At 37.7% G+C, this 25693-nt stretch overlaps 1 long non-coding RNA gene across 1 annotated transcript in view; it reads right to left on the reverse strand.

Annotated features, from left to right (window-relative positions):
- The window catches only part of LOC112980461 (uncharacterized), a 310497-nt gene that overhangs the window by 163302 nt on the left and 121502 nt on the right, over window positions 1-25693 (reverse strand). Inside the window, exon 4 of the long non-coding RNA XR_003258428.2 lies at window positions 1966-2052. This is a non-coding gene — a long non-coding RNA (uncharacterized LOC112980461). The remainder of the gene's footprint in view (window positions 1-1965; window positions 2053-25693) is intronic.

The following is a 25693-nucleotide window of genomic DNA, read 5'->3' on the forward strand; positions in this document are numbered from 1 at the left end:
AATATGCATGCTTCTCAGTTACCACCATGATCTGACCTCTCCTAAATTTATTTTTAAACCTGAATTTGAAATTACAGGATCTATCTAACATGGTGTCAAAGCCGAAAAAACCCTGACTCTTCACTACTACAAGTGGTTCTTGCACTGATAAAATAAAACTAACAAATTTGCCACCAATGGGATTCATATGAGTAATTACATCTTTAAAAGAAGTTTTGTTGCATGTGGGATTATGAGAAAGCTGAGTAAACTGTGGCTTGTGCTAGAATTTCTGTATATTTCTAATTTCTGCAGGACTCTGGCAGTCTGACACGTGCTGTACCTATTCATAAGCACGTTTAGGTTAAATACTCTTAAAAATCTGACTGATTTGTTGAAGGTAATTGAGGGCATATGGAGTGGGCATTTGATCCATGCCTTTCAGTTGCTGGACCATCTTTTTATTTTGTCTCTGACTTACATTTTTAGCTGATAAACCCGGCAGAGTCCAACTGAAATGTGTGAAGCAAAATCATTTTGCATGCCGGACAAAACAGGCCTTCATGCTTATGTTTCGTTGATGCTTTCAAAACATCGGCCTGTATTTTTAAAGTGTATAGAAACTGCAGAAGCTAGGTGCGTTAACAGTAACTCATTGTTCACTTTCAAACAATATAAAGTACAATTCTCATGCACACTACTGGCATCATTTTTAATGATGTCAAATACTGAAAAACATTTTGAGGAATGCTTGCTACTACAGCTACTGCTGTTACTCCCCTCAGCTATATAATTTCACAGTAATATACTACGGGAATCACCTTTTGTGCAGGTAGTGAGCTATTACCGAAACACTGTTGACAGTATATGAAGAGAAGGTAACGCACATTACATTGAAGGGTAAATGAACGGCAACGCTTCCCCAGCTTCCGCAGACTCAGGAATTGACAGGAAGAGGCACAAGGATAAAAGAGACATAAAGATAAACAGTGTTTTCCCAGAGTAACTCTTCTACAGGTACCAACAGCTTTGATGTTTCTTCCAAGCACTAATGTTCTTTATTTACTGTTGCATTTCATTTTATGGATTTTTTTCCACGTTGAGTTCAAACAGAATAAACAGAGGTTTGAGTTATAGCATGTAACATGGTCAGGAATGGACTTTATAGAATTAGATCAATTCTTGTTTCTTATCCACCTGGATTCATAAAACACTCCTGTACTGACTCTCTGGTACTATCATCTTTGTGTTTGGTTGCACATACTTCAGTATCCATTACAAGGTAAAAGAGCAGCTTTTTATGTGAAAACTAGAAACCATGGGACTTTGATAATGCTACTCTCTCTTCTGCATGACTTTTTCTGAGCATTTTAAGGAAGTTTTCAATCTCTTATTTCTGCTATGTATACATGTATTAAATAAAACTCCACAATGAAATCCAATAGATCTATAATTTCACAGTCAGGGAAGTCAGTGGAAACACATTTCTCCAGTTAGCCCAGTAACAAAAAAAATGTGTTTCCAAAGAAAAGATGAAAAAAATGGACTCATTCTGGATGTGAAATGAGTGATATAGGAAGGAAGAGCAACACTGCATGAAATTCTACTCTCCAACTTCTACAGAGCCTCCAAAGGATTTCTTGTAGCAGCTCAGTGACATTATTTTCCCACTGAGTGATACAGCGATGAACAGTTGGTAGAACTGCTGCAATATCGTCTTCTGGAGGGAACTGATCAACATATCAACCTGCTATTTTGGTGCAGAAGAGAATAATATATCCCAAATGCCTCTTTACAACTAATTATTGCTTAAATAGTTTTATGATGTTGAAACATGCTGTTAGGAAATGTCCTTAAAGATCTCTTTATAGTTGTATCTCTTAGATTCTTAAAATAATTTACTAACTGACATTACCGTCTGTACTTCTCTTAGGAAACTTAAACAACAGCAGCTTGAAATAAAGTTTAAAAGATGCAATTTCTCACCTCTTTTGCTACTTCAGGCAAAATTGAAGCTGCTTGGATTACTTCCAGTCTGGCTCTCGGTATGTATGAAGAAGGAAACAATGGTGCCTGCGATTTAATAAAAGTGATTATCTCTAATGAAAAGCTGTGACCCCTCTGTAATTCATCTAATGAGATCTGCACAATAACAAGGAAAATTCCTTTCTTCTTAGCTGAGACATCCTTGGATGAGAATATTGCTGTTTCAAGTGAGATATTGAGATAACCCCAAAAGCTATACACTGAGGTATTCTAAGCACAACAGTGCAGCTTGAATTCTGACCTTATTCGCTATATAAAACTCTATATACATTCCAGTGGATGTGGGATTAGTTCCTAACTACAGAGCAAGTTTGCATATAATGTGTCTTCCAATGAAAATAAACAGAGCCACGGGAGCTAGGCATATAATTCATCTGCGCATTTAAGGTGCTGGGCATGATTTTCCAGTCCCACAAAAATATTTAGGAGTACAATAACAATAACAACAATGTAGCTCGGATCAGAGAATTACAATTTCAGTTTCTGTGAAATAAATAAGGAAATCTGTAGTATGGGCAAAATAAGTGTATCTTTTGATCACTTTGAAATTTCAACAGTATTCTTCTACGCATAGTTGAAGTACAGAAAATGAAAATGTATATGTACCTACTACTATATCATTCAATAAAATGCCTAGACTCTTTTGTCCAAAAGTATCTAGTCAAGGAAATCTAAGCTTTATAAAGAAAAACAGCTGAAGACAATTTTGTACAGTTAAGAATAATAAAAGGTAGAAACAACTTCTGTTCTGAAAATTTTAAAAGGAATGGTATTGGTACATGAGAATAACTGAATGCAGCTATGGTGATGCAGATTTCCATTTAATAACATGTTATAAACATTCTAATTACTAACATATGCCTTCATTGGCAGCCAAGGAATTGTGATGCCTTTGAATTTTCTAGTATATCTCATTTTCTTATCTCCTAAAATAGCTGGAATTGGTGTGGGAAAGAATTGTATGGGAAATTGTTTCCTTATTTGCTCAAGTTACTGGCAGCTCATGCAAAAAGAAAAAGCCCTGTTGTGAATTACAGTCTGTGAGCAGTCATTGTTTAAAACATGCAAATAACTCTGACTAAAGAATGGTCTAACACGACCATTTTCTTCATGCAGATTATGCTAGCGTACTCCTGGTATCGTATTACAGCTGACTCAAAGTGACGTTTCACATGATATCTGAGCCAATCCAATGTCTTATCTAATTTGGTTGATATGTTATGGCTGTGAAAAGGTGACTTTCTTAGTCATTTTAAAATTACTACCTTTATATAAAAGTACAAAAGAACTGACTACAAAATAACACAGTATTATATTTGCTTTAAAACCATCCTATTGAAATTATGAGAGAATTGTTTTGAGGACATAGAAAGGTATAAAAATGTAAATAAATATATTTAAATCTTTGCAGTAATTTCTATAGAAATATATCATACCTTCTTAAAATAGTACAGATTGCATCTCTACTAAATTGTCAGGGATTTAAAACACCGCAATCCAGGTCACAGATAGAGAGCTTCATTAACTGATGGTGAACGAACATCTTTTCTACCTTGATCCATCAGCTCCTGGGTTAGTTCTGGACCAGCAGAATCCCACACTTGCTGGTGGAGTTAAGATCTCCATTATTCCTTTATCATCACTTTGTGTTTAGCTCAACACCTCTCATTAGGTGTTGTGTGTTCTGTTTGGACCAATATTAAGATTCATTGCTTTTTAAATGTAACACTGTCTGCCTTCACCTCTAACAGATTAACAACTTTATATTAAACTCACAGAGCCACAGAAATGAAAATTAAGGGAAAGATTGTATTCATTTTCTCTTCTGTGCTGGTACAGCTACTTACGCTGTCACTAAGTTACACGAAGGGATCTTGTAGTTTCCTCCAAAAAACGTTGTATGTGTCAATATTTAAAATAAAAAAAAAAGAAATGAAAAGAAGACTTATGAGTTCTTGCTGAACACAGAAGCAAAACCATTTTGATTTATAACCTATTTCCTTTGGTAGACAATAGATACTTCTGTGCTTAAGGAAAGAACCAAGATATCCAAAAAACAAATGGATATAAACTGCATCCATCACAAGACTACTGCTGTATCTATTATTTTCACAGCTAGTTTCAGTAAGTGGCAACCCTCATCTCATGGGCACTGATTCACAAATCATAAAAGCTGGCACTAAGCTAGCGCATTATAAAAATGTGGCTGTTATCCAAGAATCAGCACATTGCTAGATACATGAATGGCATAGATGTTTTTAATAAAAAGGTGCCAGCAAGTATATTAGCTACTTCAATATTTGTATATCAATGAAATTATAGAAAGTGGAAAGAAAACTATACTTGCCATAAAACCAAATACTAACATAACACTGAGGAACTAAGGGAAAAGCCTGGGCAAAATTATGCTCACACAATATTGTTTATAGACAGAAAGCAAACTCCCTCTGAAGTGAGCCTTAGCCCCTCTGTGAAGAAAATCTTGCTCTTACAAACCCTGATCCCCTCTAGTCGCTGACACTGGGCCCAACCCAAGTACTACAGCTGTCAAGGGCATTTTATGCTGCTGCTGATAGATGACATTGAGGATGGTGGAAAGAGACAGAAGAAATTCCTTCCGCAGGAAAACCCCTGGAACAACCAGCTGTAGACCTCTTCATTCTCATCCTTTCTATCAGCCTCTTACTTAACAGCAAACTTGTGCCCCTCAGTTAGCCCCCAAAATTGCCAACAATACAAATAGTACAAATCCTGATCATTTTTCCCCACAAAAACTTCACAGCTAATTGAAAGCACTATAGGATAGAGTGGGTCACAGGAAAAGCCTTACCTACATATTCTAAAAATTACAATTTTAAGCACTATTAAGACCCAGAATACCAGAGTATCTGAGACCCTCACACTCTATTGCACTTGACTCAGTGTTAGTACAAAAAAACAGGACTTGTAGCACTGACAAGAGCTGAGACACAAAGGGACTTGGGACGTGTCTAGCCTTAATGCAGAAGAACAGGTTTAAGGGTGGCTGGATATAAGCCTATGCTCAGCTACAATCTTTTAGAAGAATATGAAGCAACTGGGGCAAACCCTTGGATCTGTGCTGTCCTATTACGTGACTCTCAGCTGCAGCCATGCGGACAGGCCCTGCACTGTGATGGCTGCACCTCACCCGTTGTGGCCAAATTGCACGGCCAAAATCTAGCGGAGATCCTTTGTATGAAGACTGAATATCAAAGCCTCCTGCATGAACACTGAAAAATGCATCAGGCACAAAATGCAGTTTGTTCTACTGATTCATGATTAAGCAAATTTTAAAAATGGGTAAAGCCAGCTTCCACACAATAACATTACTTATAATGATGAAGGTGGTAAATAAATAAGCAGTGCAATTTGCTGGTTTCCTCTCTATAAAATATATGAAGCCATACCTGTTTTGCTAAACTAGCTGTGTCCTCCTAGAAAGATTTCCAATATCAATTACAGTACTGATTGCATTGCTAGTAAATAGATTTCCTCGTCATGTTTCCTTGACTATATGTAAATATTTCCTAAATTAGACATGTTTCAAGCTCCATTTAAAATGTAATACAATTGGATGGGGTTTCAAAATTATGCAAGGTAGAACACGACTACAAGAAAACTTGCAAACTTAGATTTATACCTTTTAGCTTGAAATGAAAAAAAGAATACATAGTAGATAATGATGTCATTTAACAATACAGTATTAAGATGCCTTGGTTTTATGTTATGGAAAGTATGCCAGCCTTTTTAGGCTGTAAGAAAGATCTCAGAAGTTTAACTCAAATAAGTCCTTAAAGCCTCGGGCATTGTTCCAACAATAAATGCAGAGTTTAGAAGTTTGATGTAGAACAAGATCTCCTTTCCACAAGTATGATAAATTAAGCTACTCAGGTGATGCAAATTTCATATGTGGAGAAATGTACTAATAATAAAGTTTTTCACTGCATACGCCAAAAATCCCTACTGTTTTTTTTTAAAGATACAAAGATCTTGCCTCTTCAGCTTGATATATTTTAATTGTGTTACAATTCTGCCATAGTCATCTTTTCTCTGAGTACCAAAAGTCTCCAGGGAAATGCTAGGTCAGTATTAGAGAACACTAGGTCAACTGTTAGTAGCTCAAAACTGAGATGGTTTCACTTTGAGCATACAGAAGGAAACTAAGAAGCCTTTAGTTAATGTAAGATTCCTTCCTTTTTATTTCTCTGAAAACATGCATGCTTTTTGTATATATTTTTCCTCAGAAGTTATTGGTAAGTCACATTTTATTTTCTGTGACATGGACTGTTTGCTATTATGAACACTTCTCAAAATGTTATTACTTTCTCAAAACAAGAAAGTTAAGAAAACTTAAATTCTTGCCCCTAGCCTCATGCTATTTTCACCTCAAGAGTTTGGAGGCTAAGGATACATTAAGAAGTTTACTTAAACTTTAATATCTTCACATAAGAAATTTACAGCTTATGCCCTTAGAAATATACATCAGAGTTTTAACACAGCACAGCTCAAAGTTAGACACATGAAAATACATCAAGTAAGCAGAAAGCATGTCCAGCTTAGGGGAGAAGCCTGATGTTAACATGCAAACACTCAAAATGAAGTTCTCCTTTAGAGGAACACCATAGGAATGCTAATAAATACCAGGAGTACCAATATCCTTTTTAATGATGACTGACATTTTTAGGAAACCTTCTTAAGTACTGTAAAACTGCACTCAAAAGAAATAAAATGAATCCTTCAGCATCTACCATTTGCCTGACTGTATTCCCCTGACTCATGATTCTCATTTTCGCATCAGTGTCCTGTTCTATACAACTAGCAAAGTTATTTCTCATTAAGTGGGAGATGATTTTATGAATACACTTTAAATGGGACTAAGTAAACTCCAAATAAAATAACATTTGCTCAAAATTTTATTTGAACCCCAATCTGAAATCTGATGGACAATAAGTTCGTTTGTATCATTTTGTATTTCTCTTTCAGAATGAGGTGGGAACTGAATCATGACCACACATATGAGTCTGTACCAATTAAATAAAAAATGCTGGATCTCTCTCTTGTTTAATCCAAAATTGACAGAAAACTGAAAACAATCTCATTACACTTTAACACCCATTCCTCAGCTGTGTTCTGACAGAATTACCAAAAGCCAAAGAATTCAGCCCTACTCTGAATTTCTGGGAATGCTGTATGCACCAATCAGATGATTTTTCTTTCCCACTTTCATTTTCTTGTGCTGTGCACTCATCTCACATGTTTTGTCTCAAAGAGGTTGCACATGAGCAATACTGTGCTACACAGCTGCATATAACTCCTGCAGGTAATTAAAGGCTTCTCCATAACACTCCCTGCTTCTTACCTCACAGACCTGACACATTGAAACTCTATGTCTAGAAGTGTTACCTGACACCTAGAGGGTATACTTCAAAAATCGTATCTCATCAGATTCAGTGAATTAGCATTTATAGTGATAAAACGCCTTTTCAGAATGTTTGCTAAATCCTAAATAGCTTTTTCCACAGACACCTTTGTAATAAAAACCTATGTACTTGACCTAAGAGTGCCAGGTGCACCTAAGTACTGCGCAGTTCGGGCATAATTAAGCCCCCTGTTGCTACCCTACTGCTCCTTGCGTTTAGCAGCTGCTTGTTTTCTTTCTGTAATAGAAACACACATGCTGATGGCTCCAGGAGCATCTTTGAAAAAGAGCTCTTTGACAGCACAACAAAACATCTTATGATTGTAAATCTCATCACTGAATTTCTATTTGAAAAATATGAAAACGTTAAATCCCAGTTCTGAGAGAAAGCTCAGGCAGAACACCACTCCATGCAAAATGAGGAAGATGAGAAAACTCTGGCACAGACTGATAATCCAAGACATCAGTCATTACTCAAACACTGACATCACTGAAAGTTCTCAACTCTGCAAAAAAAGAATAGGAAACTACAACATATTTTATAATCCAGACCTTTAAAGAATGGACTAATGAATGGACTTTCATACTTTAAAGAACGGACTAATGGGGAACTTGAGGAGGCTGGACTGGAAAACATTGAATCATGTTCTGACTATCTTTCATGAAGCAAATCAGCAATTACTGTGTGAAATATTTCTGCCATAACTAGAACACTGATCATATATAGAGAAAGGTTATCTAGTGACTAAGGAACTAGGATTTGGGTTACTTGGATTGAAATTCAAGGGATCCCCAAGACTGCTTTTGTGATATTCATGTCACTGCATACATCTGCAGAAGGTAATGATATACTAGTGACAGGTAACCGGATCTTTGTCACACTCACGTTTTGAAAAATTACATTCTCTACCTGACAGTTTCATTCAACATTTTCTTGAGTTACTTCTTTCTTAGGGACAGAAAAAGCTAATGCTAGTAGTCAAACACAGAAGATATACTTCTAGCTTCTTTAGTCAGGAGTACACAAAGAAGCCCTCACAAGCCAGGTGTAAATGAATAAGGCCTTAATTATCTTAAATGCTGAAAGACAAGATTTCATTGCCAGTCTAAAATGTATTTTCACATTCTACACTCATACTCCTGAATGGAACTATTACTAACAGATCTAATGCAGACAAGGAGGGTAAAAGATTGTAAAATGAGGGCATTTACACTTCTGACTATGCTCTGAGATAAAGTTATCCGTCTTATTTACTGAAAAGATAAGGAGAGAGTTAAGGAACTTAGATGGAGGAATAGTTTTACTGCAGAATTCTGATAACATTAACGATCTAAAAGCTACACAGCAAGAAAGCAAAACCATTTAGATAACAATGATAATGACACAGGAATAGATGAAATACTCTGGGACACAGCCAAAATACTAAGAAACAAAATAACAAATATATCTGTCATCTTTCAGGTAGCAAGCAACACTTTTCCCAAATACACATGTACAAGAGTCTAACTCTAGTCTTCTTATAAAGAGATGACCTGTCCTCACAGAAAAACACTCAACATCAGCCCTTGCCAATACCAGATCTCCCCCTAAATCCCAGGTTTCTGCATCTTCCAGTTCTCACCTGGAAGTCTGATGCTCTGGCTCCCAACAGTCAAGGCTAACTCTGTTTCTTACCTTAGTCTCAACACGAAAGAAAGGTCCATCTATGTATGAAAAGCCAATAAGCTGCATTGGCTCCTATTAACTCCAGCCCTTTCTTACTGCCATGTACACTGTAGCTTCTTACTCATTGGTCCCAATGTCTAACCCTATTTGAAATGCTGCCCCTCACTGTAATCCTAACCTTGACTTTAGCTTGGACATACATGAGAAGAAACTACGTGACGTCGGCCTGTTACTACTGGTTCTCCTCTCATCTCGGCTGGGTCAGCAGCTTCCAGCCCACCCAGGGACCCACGGCTGGGCTCTCTGGGGAAAGGCATGTAGCACCACCTTCTGATTTATGCCATTTTCTCTGCAGCCACCCCAGAGAACACAACAGGAGTGTGGAGGCCTCGTGGCCAGTCAGGGCTCACTAGGATGAAGTTGAGGGCTAGAACACCAGCTTCATGTGCCTCTTGGCCCTTTGCTAGCTGTGAGATTTCTCTTACTGGCTTTTCTGCTCGTCTGCACTGTCTAAATTGATTTAGTGTTGTTCTCATTCATTGCATTAGCCTTGATAACTTCTTGTTGGCATCTCTGAGACAGCTAATGCTTGCCGCTGCCTTTCTGTTACTTTTTGGAATTCTTTCTTTCTTTGGACTTTTAAAACACATGGTGCTTCACGTTTGTCAGACATACAGGTTCAAATCTTCCCTGTAGTATTAACATTAGGTCAGCAAGAAAAGAATTAATGATGTTAAAAGTGACATGCATCTCATTGCTGTAAATAGTAAAAGAAAAAGAAACTGAAATAACAAGAAAAACTAGCAAGGAGTGACAGCATGGAATATTTCTGTGTATAAACAGAACAGGTGGCTTCTGCACAGCATTACACTATTGACTCTCCTCAAATAAGTATTCAGAAATTTATTAGGCAGGAAAACCAGGGAGATATCAAAAAGAAAGAAAATGGGATGTCATTGTTATGAACAGAAGTGTTTTCTTGATTGAAAAAAAAGAAGCAATTTTTTATGCATGGAGGATGTGAGATGTAGTAGAATTTATGTATATACTGAATAATGTAGCTGTCATATGTGTTTTTATGTAGTTTGTACATCTGTTTTCTGGTAGACATCTGGACTCACATCTTGAAGGAGACAACAAACTGACAAAAGAAATGTGCTATTATTCCTTGATTGTAGATATACTCACAAAAATGACGCAGAGTTGGAAGAAGTGCACACTTTTACAGACTAAAATGTTACCTAGGACCATTGCTTCCCGGCTGCGCTCTGCTAAGACACATGCCAATAAATGAAAGCAAAGGAGAACAAGGATGGCTAACAGAACAAGCACACTCCCTTTGGTTTTCCCCTTCTGTCTTTTACATCCTGCAGTTTCTCTGCCTCTTATGAACTGCAGGGCAGAGTAAAGAGCAAAGAAATGTACTCACCAGAAATACCCCTCAGAAAATAAACATCACACTCCTGAAGCCCCAGAAGATACTACTGTACATTATGATCCTGCATGTGCCAATCTTTAACATGTCACCTAGTCCGCCTTGACTGAAACTGCTGCCAAAATATTGTAGCTATGCTCTCCCTCAAAACATGCAGCTGCAGTGGCGGTACTAACCTACATCTTTATGTAAAGACTATGCCATCACTAAGGTAAAAAAAAAAAAAAAAAAAAAAAAAAAAAAGATATCCTAGACATGCAGTTGCTACTTCTGTCTTTGTAATACTGATGCAGTTTGACAGAAGTGGTAAGTAGCAGCCAAAGCAAGTCCAGGGCAGGGAACTCCAGCACAGAGTACATCCTCCTCCAAGCAGGAATCCCACAGCACTTCATCAGGCGACAAACAGCAAGCCAGAATGAGTGGAGAGAGAACTCAAAAAAACAGATGTGGCAGCTAAATTATTCAGAACCCAGTTAAAACATACACAAGAAAGGATTTAGTTTTTGTGTTGGTAGGACAGATGGAAATGGCTAAACCTGCAACATAAGCCAAATGCCTTCGCAACGTAACAGAGGCACTTGACAGCTCTATCTAGCCTATTCCAATCCTTTCTGTGACATCCTGCTGAACACCTAGAGTGGAACAGGACCCTGTTATCTTTTTCTCCCATTTCTTTTGGTCTTTCTAGATGAATGAGAAAATGCAAAAAGATTTAGTATAATACAAAATGATTTTTTCTCTTTTTTGTCAGAAAATTAAAAGAAAAAAAAAAAAGAAAGTTTGGTCCGAACAAAAAGAAATATCAATATTGGCCAAACCACTAACACGGACATAAAAATTCAAAAGCCTTTACTTGGTCCTGACTAGTTCTCTGGCTCAATGACTCCTTAAGTAGAAGGTCTCTGGACATATCACAAAATCTGGAGCCAGATCCTCTGACAATTAGGGAAACTGCCACAGCTTAATTGAAGTCACTGACTTACATTAGTTCAGACCACCTGAGGATCTGGCCTCTAACATTATCATTTTGCATCACCTTCATGTTTTAAATCCTCTACTGATTTCAATTAATTTGTTCTCTGTAGGCTCATCGGCTCAACGTGTTTTAAATAAGAACAGGAACAGGGACTTGCAGAAGAGGCAGAGTTTTTCCTCTAAGCTCAGACAGCTTTAACAATTCTAGCTAAAGGGGAGTTCCAGGGCACTGATTGTTCTCAGTATTTTTATGTATTCAGTTTTATTATCAGGAGTCTGCAGTGGATTATGTTTCATATGGGTATTCCGATGCCTTATCTCAAGTCTGCCTAGGATTGACTGAATTTTCAGTTTCTCCTCAGCAAACACAGTGGGGGAAAAAAGCTCAAAGCGAAAGTGCCAATCTGATAGAAACTCTCTCAGCAGAACTCTGAAATTACATAAAGGGAGAAAGGAGAGTACAACTGTCATCTGTGGAATAGCAGTACTGTTTTTTATGGTATATTATAAAATCCATATTGCACAGATAGGTTAGCGCTGCAGTGAAGACTAGGCTCTCATTCAGGTACCCTCAACTTCTCTCCCATCCAAGCACAAAAACCTTTTAACTGAATACAGGGGGCATTTACTGTCTGATTAATCTGGGTGTTCTGGGGATATAAATGAAAATCAGACTGCTGCTTTCATTCCAGATAGTAGCTTAGTGAGGTTTTCTCAGTGCCAGCCTATAATTTGTCATGTGTTCAGAAGGCCAAACAAATTATCCTGTAATTCAGTGGGAAAGGATCAAAGCTGATTCTTTCTGCCTTTTTGCACTTGCTTCCAGAAGTCAGAGAGCCTATATTTGTGCTAAGAGTACAGCACAAAGGATCACGCAATAACTCCAATACAGCTTTGAAGCAGGAATAATCACAACAAAACTAAGCTAACCTGGATGTTGATTTATTTTTCAAGAAAGATCACTTCTGGCAGCAAAGAGTAGAGAGCCCTGCTTCCCATGTGGATTGCCAGAGCAACAGGAGCAGTCTTGAAAGCTCCTTCCTGCATTCACAGTTCTTTTGTTCAGGTTCTAAACCGGACAGACCGCACAAGAAAAGCTCACTAATTCACATGTAGTGCAAACTTTCCTCTGCAAAGTCAATATTTTGATTCTTTTGATGAACTTAACCTCTGAGGCATCACTAATTGGCAGAGCTAGACTTAGCAAAACCCACCCATATATGTTTTTGTTCTCACGATGACTATAGAAGAGTTGCTGATACTCAGATTCCCTAGTGTAGCTAAACTAAATTATTAAATTACAAATACATGGAATTGTATTTCGTAAGTTTTTTGAATATGACATGCACATATTTCACAGGCAGTAAAGAGCTACATGTTTAAATTCATGCCATTTTCTAAATCCTCTGTTACCTATCTAGAAGTTTTGCCACAGAAATGCAAAATCATAGCAACAGCGGTAGCATTGTAATGGTCCTGCCTCATGGCCTCGATGCTGTTATGATAAATCTTATCCAAACAAGAACCACCAAACTGTAAGCGGCTTAGATCTTTATCTGCCTAGCTGCTAAATTTCTTCCTTTTCACAGATCAGGGCTCGTGCACATTCCGGAGTATAAAAGATTTAACTTCTAAGGCAGGAGAACCAACTTAATTCTACAGCCATTCTCGAATGTTTCAGCTGATGAAAAAAGCAGCTTTCTGTATGCTTTTCCCCACTTTTATAATATATATTTTCTTTTCGATCCAAACAGTCTTCAGCTGTGGTATAAAACAAGAAAACCAGCCCTCAAGACACTGCAAGCATTGTGAGGGTGTGATATGAATTTTAATTGCAAGAAGCTTTTGTTTGGAATATTTTCTCCCAATTGGAAAAAGTACCACAAAAAGGGATATCATCAATTATAGAACATTTATATTCTTATTTACAGGTAGCACAGATTGCACAGTCAAGTTTTGCCTGAGGTACTAGGGAAAAGTGTAAATTTTTAACATGGGGATTCACATCAATGCAAAGGGACAAAAATCATACAATTCTGAAGAAATGTAGACATAAGCATTCACTCCCCTCACCTTTTAGTTTTCTAAAAAGGTAATTAGCCAAGACAATTATGAGACAAAAACAATTTATGGAGAATTGCACACATTTCTAATATGAGTGGACTTAGAATGGTTCACAAAAGTATTAAAGCCATTCATCTCCTAAGCTTGTTTCCTGACTATTCAGGGTTTCTTTTCCCACTCAGTCATCTCTGCTTTGCCAAATGATATCCAGTGGAAATTTGTGCTCATACTTTGGGCTTTATAGCACAACACTTACAGAAGCCAGAGGTAATCATCCAAAACTACACACCACATTCTACTGCACAAGATGTTTTCGTAATTAGTAATACAGTTCAGCACATACTGTATTAACTCTGCCATCTACTGCAATGGCAGCTTCCACTATCATTTAGCAGGAAAATACAACATGAAAAATGATACCTCCTTCAGAGTTCGTACCATCAGGAAAACAATCAACCGAGCAAAAAGCAAAGCGCTCTGTTTGAATTTAACCTGGCTACTTATGAATATGGATGAGATAAGATTAAGATGAGAGTAAAACCTCTACAATCATTTTACCAAGTACTTTATATATTACTGAAGTAATACTGTAGCCTAATATTGAATGCTTTATGAAATAAATGCAAATGCCACAACAAGAAAGCATCAACATTTAAGTTCAGGACTTAACTCAGAAGGTTTTCTTATTCATTCAAGAAATTCTTAAACACATCATAGTGGTATGATTAACTATTTCAATAGTTACACAGATACCAAAATAAAACCTAAATTCAATGAGTTCAGCTCCTGCAACTATTTCCCTACACCAAGGGGGCACCTCATCTCAGCACAGGAAAACAGTTCAGCTCAATGGAAGGGAGGACAGCTCCACTCAACCTGCCACAGCAGCAGTACCCAATACATTGCTTAGAAGTGGCTTGACATGCCAACTTTGACACTTAAACATGCAGATCTCTTCTCCTTTGCAACCCTCATGACCGTGCTTGTCTCAAAATCCTTTGCTAGGAGTAATTCTGGAGCACTGCTACTCTGTCTTTCACACTTTCACTGTAACAAGCCCTTCCTAATAACCTCAGGTACCATTCCTCATTTAGCAAGAATGTTTGAATGTACCCAGCACAGTTCTGCAGGTTTTGGCTATTTCCCTTGGTAGGGCAATAAAACTGTTATTTATTTTAAAGGCAATCCAAAGACTGGCCATGGAAAAAGCTTTATTTCCACTAACATGTATAAATCTCAGACAATCAGTTAGGTGTTACCTATAGCAATAGAGGGACCATGTCAATCCAGTTCAAGGCCTATGTTCAAGGCCTGTGTTTTTCCTTGCCGCGTTTGCACTCGTCTTTCTATCTCCATGAAACAAACATTTCTTTGGTCTGATACTGCTAATACATAACTAGCTCTCCAGTCAACGTCTCCAGTTATTAACTGGAGAAATCTGGTTTTTACCTGCTTTAACCTACTGTCCGCTTTAATCGTGCTTATCATAAGTGAAGCGTAATATAAAATGATAAATTCCTAGGGTGCAACAGCAAATTCCTAATACAATAAATCTTTAATGCAATATCAGGAACGCAGTCTTGGCATTAGAGAATGTAGGACTGAAATGTTCCCACCTGCTCTAAACAAAAATGAGTAAGCAACCTATCCTGCGAATGCCAAAATATTGATGAGCCACTTAAAAACTATGTACTGAAAAAATAAAAGCTAATAGATGAGTGACCCAAAGGTCCGAAACAGGTAGTTTTGATGCAAACTGCTAGTGTTTAATTATAGAGAAAGACTATAGCAATGTTTCAAGGAGCCTTACGTAAAGAAAACACACAGGGAGAAAATGCAAAGAAAACTGGAATGACAAAAGTGCTAAGGTAGGTTGGTTACTGATGTATTTGGGAGGTAGAATGTCAGTGTGGTGCTATGGTAATAAAGAAATAATAATATATGACATTTATGCAGTACCCTCCATTGACAGACCAAGGTGCATTTCCAGGTGAAACAGCAGCAAAACACTGAGATACCTTTTCAGCCTTAATGTAAAAATGTCCCAATAGAACTGATTTAAGTTCAGAACTATTAAAAAAATATGCAAGCCATTATCATGGGAAATAAACAGAACCTTCCCCAGACAACTTCAAATTAGAATTAAAAATATACTAGGGAAAAAAGGCTTCTAAGAAATCAGGAGCAGCAACAACCCAGATCGGAGGTGATCAAAGCAAGGGCCTAATGGATGTTTATGCAGTTACACATGCAATACTGTAGTGAACTAATTTAATACAACAGCTTTCATGCTCCAGGTATCTCCTAAAGAATAGATGCAGTATCTTTAACCCATATAAAATACAAACACAAGGCTCAGCCAGGCCACAGTGTAACAGAGTACGAAAGAAGTTGAAACCATACAACGTAACAAGCCCACTATTGTTGGCATTTAACTACTATGAAATACGCTTTGGAGCAGGAATTTAGACTCCAGGTTCAACTCAACTTGCTTACTGATACTGTGTGCAGTTTTATACTCCAGAATTCTTGATTTCACTTTAAAAAGGATTTTAATAAAAAGGATTTTAATCACAATGCTGGATTTTGCAGCATACTTCTAATTACGCATCTGCAAAGGCTAGAGGCAAGGCTGAAACAAAAAACGCATTTTATTTGCCGAATGCAAAACTACCTCCAATGACACACATTACACTTGTACAAGTTGCAATTACATAAAGTTGAGATTGTTTTCAGCAATACTGTCCTCCTATTAATATAGCTATTCCAGTAGAATTTTGTAATGTAAATTTCGTAATAATATATAAAGGTAGATAAAAATCGTCAGGTAAAATGGATGCGTCAAAACCCTCAGAAATATAAATGAAGTAATAGACAAAATCTAATCGATTCTTCAGGTGGGAAAACTGTCTACTATTTGTGATTTATTTAAGAACGTGAGCTATGTGCCATGAGCAAGGGCTGTCTGAGCATGCAATGGGCTAACTGCACCGGAAAGGAGAGGACTCTTGGAGTGCTTCAGGGTTCTAGTGAGTTTGGTACTCCAGGCAGGATGGATGAGTCTTTCATTTAGTCTGCTTTACACACAACTATTTTTTCTGCAGATTTCACTTTGTACTTTGACTAAAGAACTCTGAGAAATTCAAAGGAGGTAAAAAAAAGCAAATGACAAAGGTCACAAGAACAAAAAACAACACCTTTCAATAAAACAAGCAAGAGAATAGTATTAATTAACATCTTTTAAGTTGGTCTGATCTCACTACTTGTCAAGACTAACCAGTCAAGGCAGGAATGAGATCTAGGGAAATCACATTTTATTATGCTACCTTACTGCTCTTTGTTCTTTCTAGATTTGTTGATTGTCCTCCAGTATCTACCAAATAATTGGAACAAATAACTCTTAAATCATTCATTACTCATGACCTGCTCCCTTAGACTATCTGCTGTAGATTAGTCATGTTGCCTGATAGAACACTCAGCATCACAGAGCGTTGCTTGTGCCCCTGTGGTGGATGACTGGGACATCTGAAGTGGGAGGATAACAAACAGTTAACAGTTTTTTGTGGAAGTACCATTCACTGCTAAGATTACAGAAGCCTTGGGGATTCACAATAATTTTGATGAATAAAACATATCACAGATATCAAATAGTGGGATTCAATGAATCTCAATAAACCAAACTTAACAGTAGAGTTTCCACAAGTTAACCATTATTACTTTCTTTTCTGCTGTTCTGAAAAGCAGTAAAGGTAAAATCAGACCCTTAGCGGAGTAATCAGCACAAAACCCTATTAAGGCATGAATAGGACTTGATTCTGCTTAGAAGGATGAATTTCACTTATTTCAGCACTACACATCATGCATGGCTTACAAGTCTACAGCATTCCAATAAAGAATAGCCTCCCTTAGTTGAACTAGATCTAACCCCAGAAAGAAAATTTCTGGATTTTTATGCCTTCCCAAGTTTCAAAGCTTTTTGTTGCAGGCAGTCCCTGAGGAGTAGACCACAAAGATTACAACACCAAACCAAACTAAGATGTCTCTGGTCAAGATTTCATTTTATACTCACCTCTAAACAGATTCACTCCATGGCACTATACTCAAAGAGTCTCTGCTACTTCAGATTTGCCCATTAGAGAGCTGAGACCTATTAATATAAGAGCGACAGCTGCTAGTTCTTAACCATTGCCAAGATGACAGAGATACTCCTCTGTTGCTAGTGAAACAGAAGCACATTGGCAGTATTTTATCAGATGCTTCAAGTTTGTTTCATTTCCTTTGGATTTGAAAAGCATAGAGATTGCCATTCTGCCAGTACTATTGCATTATCATATGAATATTATCATCGGACAATTACACACCAGGCCTAGCTACTATGTTTCCTCTAGGTGCGGTCACCTAGCTAATGTTTCCTGTGTATTTGATATTTAACTGAAAACTCAAAGCAGCCTAATATAACAAATGTGTATGTATTTCCACTAACCCAAATATTGCACAGTCTGGCTTGAATCCATTCTACGGATGTGAGATATCTAAGGAGTCAGTCGCTTCCAGCTCCCTCCACAGTCAACAGACAGAGGGATATCCAGAACTGGTCTGTGCACAATATCATCTGTTTTCAAGTAGAAACGTGAAAGAACTAACAATATTGCAATATATTTTTGTATAATAATTATCCTCTTTTCATTTAAAAATTTCATTGAAAAATGTGCTCCACTAAGTTCATCAAAAAAGACTGATAAAATATGACATAAAATCTCAACTTTGTAGCGTTGATTTCAAAAGATCTTGCCTCTCAGTCAGAGGTTGAGACTGCGCAAAGATTGCTTTAATATACACATGGTTCCTATCATCCTGCGAGAAATGAAATCTTTGCTGAGATTTGCCACATGATCATGCCATACACTTTGTTCAGGTGACACCCCATATTTTAGTAACAAAAAGGGACTTGGAAGGGATCTGCTCAAGCTGAGAATGTTTATTAAACCACAGTGGCTCTCCCAGAAAGTCAAAATATACCTGCCTCCTAACAATGGAGGATCCAGCCTACTCGTCTTATACTAATACATTAATACTGCTTTCATGTATTATCTTTTTTGAAAACACCATACCCCCTTGAAAGTTCATTGAGGACATTCAGCTGGATTTTGCCAAAAACACTAGGTGGCACTGTGTTCTGTCTTTTGCTCCATTGTTCATCCTCAATTTGCTAAAATCTGTCCTGGTTTCACCAGCTTACATTCTCTTCCCAATCACTGCTTCAATTTTAGCAAAAAAGATTCTTCAGGACCCCTCATTATGCTTTTCTATACATCTCTAAGCTATTTCTATCCATCAAAATGGCCAATGCTACTGAATTCAACAACATATTTATTTTTTAAATTATGTTTTCCTGCCTAAGAACACAGCTTTCCTCTCATTGGCATTTAGAATGGAAGAGAAAAAGATTGCACTGCTTATTGTTCAACATTGCAACAAAGAAAGTACAAATACCTAGCTCTACATAAAGAATCACTGGCAGTCCTTGTTTTACAGCAGAACAAGGAATGCTATTTGAACACAAGATTGTAGAATTGTAAATCTACAATTTTATTTACTTGCTTTCAACCCTTAACCATACAGCTTCTGCCTAAAAGCTTACACAATCCTTCCTGTCTATTGCTGTTGTTGTTGTAATAGTCAGAACAAGAGGCCATAAGCAAAAGGTGAGAAATACATAACACGTGTATTTACACATGCAAATACAGAGCATGAAGGAGTGTTTGCTCAGAAGAGCTTTTAAACCTTGGAACTATCTGCCCAACTACGAAGCAAGCAGATTAGAAGGAGAAGCAGGTCTCCTGATTTCCAGCCTATTACCCTATGCACTTCACCATGTACAAATTTAAGAAAAGCAGAACATTTATAACTGTATCACATTACTCTTTTTTGAGATGTATTCTAAGTGAACCTTCCTTTGCTTGTGTGCTTGTCTATTATATTAGCATGACGTTAAACCCTTTAGAAGGTATAATGATCTGAAGATAATCAGCCAAAGAAAGCTTTTGTCTCATATATATATGTATGTATGTATGTATGCATGCATATATTTGCATGCCTTAGAGAGTATAAAATAATTACTAATGGAGTTTATCAGTAATGGATAATTTATGGGCAGCTTGTGGGCATTCAGCACTAAGTTTTCCTTTTGATTTCTCCCCTTGTGTTGTTACAAAAAACAATTTTCAGTCAGATCAGCAGTTAGTCTTGACATACAAAAGCAACATCCCCTGAGAAGGGCAGTAGATTCTCACTGAATGCACAGAGGTTGTGGATCTCCCTGGAGCAGCTGGGTTGGTGAGAACTCCTTCCAGGCACATGGCGCTTTAAATATTAATTGCACATGCTGCACACCAGCACAAGTGACCATATATTGGTTACCGCATAACAGAATTCCTAGGTTCAGAAAGACCAGACAGAAGTCAAAAACAAGCATGAATCAGTTGCTCCCCCAAAATGAAATACTGTCTGAAATTGCGTAGTAAACCTGCCACAGTACAGGAGAGCAAAACAGATGGGCTGGACACTGTTCCTGCCTCTGTCATCGAGCTGCTGACTGATCCTAGCAAGGTAATTTCCCATTGTCCCTAGTTATCCCCCTACCCTCTTGACCATCCAAATTATAAAATTATAGTTGGAATGACCCTTCCTTAAGTGTACATATAGCATGCAATACAGAAAAAGTTGTAATAAAGACTCCTTAAAGACTATCCTAATTCTGTTTATATTCTTAAAACAACAACTTCCTCATTCTAATTTTAGAAAATATCTGTTCACATACCACCCCTAACTTACCTCTGTCAGCATTTCCTGCAATTTTCAAATTTACCTGTGTGGTATCAGCCATGATTTCAACACTTCCAAGTTAGTTATTTTTATTATTAACAAGCTTCTAAAGCCAATATATATTGAAATCTGGGCATGACAGCTGAAGGAATTTAGCAAAATAAAGCATAAAACAATCATATAGTTTGGCCATTTTTAGTTGGTCAGGAAAGTTCATTCTGGATGTAAAGGATCAGAAAAATTTGATAACTGAAATTACTTCCTTAGAGCAACATGCCTACTGCTTCCACCATACTGTTTGTTAACTCCTGAAAGACCAGAAAATTCTATAACATAGTGTAATTACAAAAAGCATCTTTGTTCTACAGAAATAAAGAGCCAATTAGATACAAAAATGAGTATAAAAATAGGCAAAACTTTTGAAATTTAATTTTTGAAGGGCCTAGAGTTCAGAAGAGGCACCATACTTCAAAATTAAAGAACACTTTTTGTGTTCAATAGTTCTATGTGTCTGAAACTATGGAGAAATCAAAAGCTATATTATTAGTAAATCCTAATTAACCTACTGTTTAAAAATCAATTAAGTGACACGTGCAGTAAATATGACATTTTAATACACTGCCTATGTGTAGGGGCATTTTTTGTCTTGAAGCCAATCTTTGTTTTGTCTGCTATAGGTATTACAAATTATCTAGAAAATATACCAGCAATGAGTGGGAATGCCAAACTTGTGGAAATTCTGAAAATATCCATGCACCTAGTGACTTTCTACACAGGAATTGGAGAACTGTAGGCATCCTTTCATGAAAGCCTTGGCATCCAGCATCCTCATTAACAGATTTACCAATTTTCCACTCCTCAAAAGGAATATTTTTTGGCACTTCTCTCTCTCGTATAAATTATTCCTAATTAATTAAAATGAAATTCTTAAGATGTGTGATTTCATTAACTCCTTTAATGAGAAAGAACCTTTTGGACGTCATTATTAGACTGTCATCAGTATCTGTTAGACAGTTAAATTAATAAAGTGATTATATTCAAATAACTCAGGCATTTGCATTTTATTTTTAACATTACATGTCTCTCTCGCTTGCTCTGGGAACTGGGAAAATTTTGCCAGGCATGCAAAAGTAGACTCTGGGTAGAGGGGATGTTATGCTGAGCTTTTGTAGTAGAAATGATATTCCACACACTGCACAAATTACAGAAGTCCTCTTATAGAATTGGCCATGGTTAATCTTTGGGAAAATTCTGTCCCAAACAGGTCAGAATACAAAAACCCTTCTGAAAGTGTTTACACAACTGGAATACTGCAGTATTTCATTTCAGAAGTAGTACTTCAACATGTAATAGGCTCCCAAGCATTCCTGACAGATGCACACTAAAACTGATGTGCTATATACCCTTGAGAAGTGATACGGCACAGACCAGCCTGGTCAGCTACTGCCTTGCTTCTGAGGGCCTCTGAACCCGGCAACCTCTCCCTGTGGGACAACCTCCCCACGCAGATTAGGAGAAACTTTCTCATAAGCAGCAGCTTTTTCACGCTCAGGACAGTCAAGCATTGGAAGAGGCCCAGAGAAGCGCAGTCTCCATCCTTGGAGGTTTTCAAGACCATACTGGATCTCAGCCAACTTGGTCTCACCTCATAACTGACTACACTTTGAGCAGGAGGGTTGGACTGGGGCCCTCCTGAGATCCCTTCCAACCTAAACTACCATTAGACCCTGTGACTGATTTGTGTGTACCACCACATGGTTCCAGACTTCCAAACTAGCTGGCTTCTCAACTATTGTATCCTGGGTTGCCAGCCAACCCAGTTGTGGAGCACAGACCTTTGGATTCCTGAGCAACAGGATAAACCTACACTCCTTGTAGTCTTGGCTTCAGCTACAGTTCTCAGGGGCTTCCTAGCTCCTTGTTATGGAAGCAGAAGCCGAGGTTTAATAGCAGTCTTGACTTCCAGGTCTGGTAGTCCATGGGATCCATGCTTTCTGAACAGGTCACACAGTTGAGCTGCCCCAGAGCTACACATCTGAAAGCTGAGGCTCCCCAGCCAAACAGCAGGATACCAAACAGTAACCTTGCTGTATTTATCAAAAATTCATCACAATAGATGTTTTCATGAAACATTTCAGTTTCAACAAATCGGCATTTTCCAGCCAGCTCTAGCAGCAAATTATGCTGCTTGTCAGTTCCCCAGCTTTTACTAGATGAAGTGAATTGATAGTTATACTTTTCCTGTGGATTTCTAACCCTTTTCCTTAGCAGTTCAAATGAGATCTGTAACACTGTCCACACTTGCTTGTAAGGCTTCAATTATGATCTCTTGCAGTCTGTTTTTAAGCATGCCCCTCAGTTGCCATGCTCCTCATGACAACCCGCTGTCAGCTAAAAATAATACCTCACCTTTATGGGTATTTTCTTAGAAGATTGTACATTACTCTGAATGAAATTCAACGGCAGTCCAATTGAGTGCAGTAATTTGTTACCTTTGTCTCCCCCAATCAAAGTCTGCTGTCATTAGAGATGCTGTCTTGATCAACAGCCAGCCAACATCCTCATTAACAAAGCATAAGTATTATTTACTCCTAAGACATGTTGCCAACAGAGCACTTCAGATCCATTTCATGGACCTAGGAAAGGAGAGGAAGTCTGGAAGGATAGCTGGTGTGGACTGAATTTCTATTTCAGCTCAGAGAAATTATTAATAAACGCTCTCTATAAAACTACATAGAGGTTGCAGGGAATTATGTTCTTTTACATCTATGGTCTTTGACCATCATTCTGTGCCGAACTGTCTGCAGGGCCTGGGGCCTTCAGTACTGTGTTCAGCCAGCCAAGGGAGTTCAGCTTTGTGCTGAGAAGCCAAATATGAGGCATGTACAGTAAGTCTGCTTGCTGATAACTGCAGTCTTCTCAAACTGGGAACGAAACACAAGTGCCATGGACCTATGCCTTAAGACTGGAGTAGCTCTGCTCGCAATCCAAAAAAGCTTAAAGGCACAAGTGTTAGACTGCAATGGAACTAAATATTCCACTACTTAATGCTAAGTTGGCCCTGAAGTATTCTGCTGGATTGATTTCAGTGCATTGCATGCCTGGACGCTTTAAATGTATTTAGGGGCCAGAAAAACTGTGGCCTAGGAGATACTGAAGCCTCAAGTCAGCAAGCAAGTACAGCAGAGACATCCCTTAAAAATAAAGTGATATCCCTTAAAAATAAAGTGTTTTCCCTTTATTATTGGAAAGCAAAAACAGTGAAAGAAAAGTAGAGAAAACAGACACTTTATCCTTGAAAGCATCAAAATAAAGTGGGACACGGCAATAATTTAATTCTACATATTCTGTTTACAACTGACAGGCTGTGAAAAATATCCATTAGTTAAAAGCAGTAAATAAGGTGGAACCCTAACTCCAAACCATGGAAAAGCCATGGGTGTTTTGTAATGACCTCAACACGCGTCTTTCTCAAAATGATCCTCCAGCTACACAGTATCCCTGAAATACCTTCCTGAAACAGTAAGTCAGTCAAGGCGCACAGAAGAGATGCAAAACTTTAGTTCAAAAAGAGAAGAGAGGCCACTTTGAAAACCATAAATCAGCCAGGTGAAAAAAATGCTATAAGTTAAGAAATTAATTTAGAAATTGTCTTTAATCCCACAATCTAGACCTGATTGTTAATAATAGGCTTTTGTTTTATACATATCCCTACAAATCAAAATGTCAGAAGCAAAATTTTTATTCTCAAACTTTTCTCAGTAGATAACACAAGAATCTTTTTTTCCCCATTTTCTCAGCACTGAAGAACAAAATCTTGACTTTTCTTCCCTTTCTCATGTTTCCCAAGTCATTAACTTCGCAACAATCAATAATACGGAGAAAAAAAAAAGACAGAGACATATCTGGTCCATTTCCTGCACAAATTAAATTATTTTTAAAATTTTCTAATCTTGAAAGCAAAACAAGATACACTGTTGCTTCTTAAAAGGCTTTTAGAATCAATGTAGCCACATGGAAAGAAACTAAATGATTGAGATTCCTTGCTCAATAGACAAATACAAAGGAGGAAAGGGGAAGAAGTTTTCCAATTTAATTAAGAAATGGTTTTATGTCTCAGGCACTGGTGCCAACTAGGCAGCTGGAGCTGATGAAGAATTTAAAGCGCTGCTTACTCAACTAAGATTGCTTCAGTTACAAAACTCAGATATTTACAAAGAGAAGTTTAGCTAAAAAATAGAGGAACACCTCAACTGTTCAAACATTTATGTCATAGCTTTTTTCTTTGAGGCTTCAGTTAGTTCACAGTTGAGTACCACAGCAGCTACATTAAGATTCATCACAGAGATGAGATTCAAAATTAAGTTATGTCAGAGCCATCACCATTTTGAAGCAGTACTGGATACTTTGGATTGAAACAGTCCTATTAATCATTATGAGGATAGATAAACATCATACGAGGGCTCTCTTTGGGTGGAGCGGTGGAGGAATGCCCACAGCAGACATGCCCACACGTACCCCGTCACTTGTTCAGAAGCAGCTTCCTGTGGGAGCTGGACATCTGCCCTACCTTTGACTCCACTGATTCATTTAAACATAGCAAAAATCATGTGTGATGTGCATGGCATGCTGACAGCCTAAAAAGCCTATTACTGTTTGAGGTGTGAGAGAGGGAGAGACTGAGCAAGCATCATGTTAGGCAATTCATTCACGTCACTGGCTGTAAACCTAGAAAAGCCATCGGGCATCCCTGTAGCTAACACTTCTCAAATCATCTTTGGATCTAGTTAGGTGATAGTTTAACAAAGATCAAGTCCAAACAAAACTGCAGCTCCTCAGGTATCCCGAGTGGACCTCTGTGCGACAGAGGCAGAGTATGCCGCCAGAGTTCGGAATCGAAACCACAGGTAGGCAGGAAGGTTCTTGAGAAAAAAATGTGAACTAAGGGCAAAATCCAATTTACCATTCTGGAGGACTCTAATATAACATTAACTCCAAGACAAGTGCACTTTAAACACTGTCCCGCTCTTCACAGTGTAGTCATACAGTTGACTGCTAATTTGATTCAAATATTTACCAAATATCTATGCAATCACTACATTGTATTCTAAAATAGAGTCTGTGCTTCTCTTTGCACTAAAGCAAGCCTCATCGGTTCACTGACATACCCACTTATCAACTGTAAAAAACAAATATTTGTGTGCTGGCCTATTTATTTCTCCTCTCACTGACAGATGCTATTTAAATCTTTCATTCAATACAC

This window comes from Dromaius novaehollandiae, chromosome 17, assembly GCF_036370855.1.
Source record: "Dromaius novaehollandiae isolate bDroNov1 chromosome 17, bDroNov1.hap1, whole genome shotgun sequence".
In the NCBI taxonomy this organism is placed as follows: Eukaryota; Metazoa; Chordata; class Aves; order Casuariiformes; family Dromaiidae; genus Dromaius; species Dromaius novaehollandiae.